Genomic DNA, 2035 nt, shown 5'->3' on the forward strand with positions numbered 1-2035 from the left:
AACTGCAACACAGACACTTCCATCTGAACATGAGGAAAAACTTTTCCACTGTGAGGGTGACAGAGCACTGGAACAGGTTGCCCCGAGAGGTTGTGGAGTCTCCTTCTCTGGAGATATTCAAAACGCGCCTGGATGCAATCCTGTGCAATGTGCTCTAGGTGACCCTGCTTGAGCAGGGGGGTTGGACTAGATGATCTCCAGAGGTCCCTTCCAACCTCAACCATTCTGTGATTTTGTGAAGGGTTCTGGAAGGGAATGGAGTACGAACAGAGCGTGGATCAAAGTGACTAGAAGGTAATGGAGTACGAATAGGGGGGACATGAGGAACAGAGCATAAAAGGAGGGGTTTGGAGGGAAATGAACAGTGAATGGAAGAATTTGGGGGGCAATAGACCACAGGTCCAGTGGACTGGAAGGGAATGGAGTGCACATGAAGGGGAATGGTGCCTGTAAGGAAGGATATGGAGAGGAACTGAGCAAGGGTGGAGAGGTTGAGCATGGATGAAAGTGCTCAGAGAGGGTAATGGAGAGGAGCAGAGCATGAACAGAGGGGAAAGGTAGGGAACAAAATGCACCAGAGGGGGGATGCCAGGCAAGGGAGCATGCACAGAGAAAAGGGAGGGGAACAGGCTATGCCATGAATGACACTGGCTTATGATGGGGCAATAGAGAGAACAGAGCACCCACAGAGGAGAAAGGACAACAGGCTGTGTAAGGAGGGGAACACAGGGAAACTGAGTGCCCATAGAGGGGAACGGAGTGCAAACAGAAGGAGATGGAGGGCAGAAGAGTGTGGATGGAAGGAAGTGCAGGGCAATGGAGCATTTTTGAAGGCATAAGGAGGGGAACAGGGCATTTAAGGTGAGGAATGGAAGGGGAACAGAGTGTGCATGGTGGAAAATGGAGCAAAGTAGATCACATATGGAAGGGAATGGAGTGACAGGGCACACAGAGGAGCCAGGAGGGGAAGGGAATAGGCATGCATGGTTGGGGAATGGAGGGGAATCAGTCACACAAAGAGGGGAACTGGCGGGGAATAGGACATGCACAAAGAAGAGAGGAGGGGAATAGCATGTATGGAGGGGAATAGAGAGGAACAGAAATTGCATGGAGAGGAATGAAGAACAAGGTGCACATGGATGGGAATAAATGGAAATAAGAGTGTGCATACAGGGGAAGGAAAAGACACAGAGTGTCCAAGGAAGGGAAGGGAAGGCAACAGAGGAAGCACTGAGCAGAGGGGAGGGGAGAGTTGGGGAGGGAAACAGCATGATCATGGAAGGGAACAGAGGAGAGCAGAGCTCACACAGAGGGCAATGCAGGGGAAGAAAGAGCACAAAGAAAATGAAGGATTATGTCCCAGCTGCAGGGAGAGATGAGGCTTGAAAGGACCAACTGATCCTCTGCTAGGGCCTAAAGTAGGAGCAAGCACCCCAAAGTGATTGTGCCCCTTCCCTCTCCTCTGAAACCTCTCCTGGAAGGCACCCTGACCAAGAGAGAGTGAGGGAGAGGAATTTCTTAAACTGCTGCCATAAGATCAACAGGAGCACATCAGGGCCTCTCTGGGGAATTAGTTTATTTATTAAAAGTATCTTTATTTTTAAGTTGATGTTGGGGCAGGTGGGTCTCCTGGTAGGGATAATACAGCTAGTTAGCATTGCTTGCACTGACGTGCTGCTGGTCTGCCTTGAGCAGAATAAAATGCATTAAATAATGTCTTTTATCTGTTTTTAAACTCCAGTACACACATCAGTTTGCTTGGTCAGCTTCTATCCAGGAGTTTGCAATTCCAAATGTAAATTTCAAGTTATTTGTTCTTCAGTGTAGGTGCAAGCGTCCCCACTCCCCTCAGTCTAGAGAGAAGTTATCAGCATACAGTGTAGCAGAGGATGGGTCTCCTTCACCATGGGATAGATCTGTGTGCCTACTAATAAAGGTTTCACAGAGGAGCCCTGATGGAGGTATTAAGAGTAATGTTTGCCCAGTGGAGAAGGGAGAGAGTTGAAATGTTTATCTGTGAAGTGGTGGCATTCAT

Source organism: Apteryx rowi, unplaced genomic scaffold (genome assembly GCF_003343035.1).
Source record: "Apteryx rowi isolate R43461 unplaced genomic scaffold, aptRow1 scaffold_181, whole genome shotgun sequence".
Lineage (NCBI taxonomy): Eukaryota > Metazoa > Chordata > Aves > Apterygiformes > Apterygidae > Apteryx > Apteryx rowi.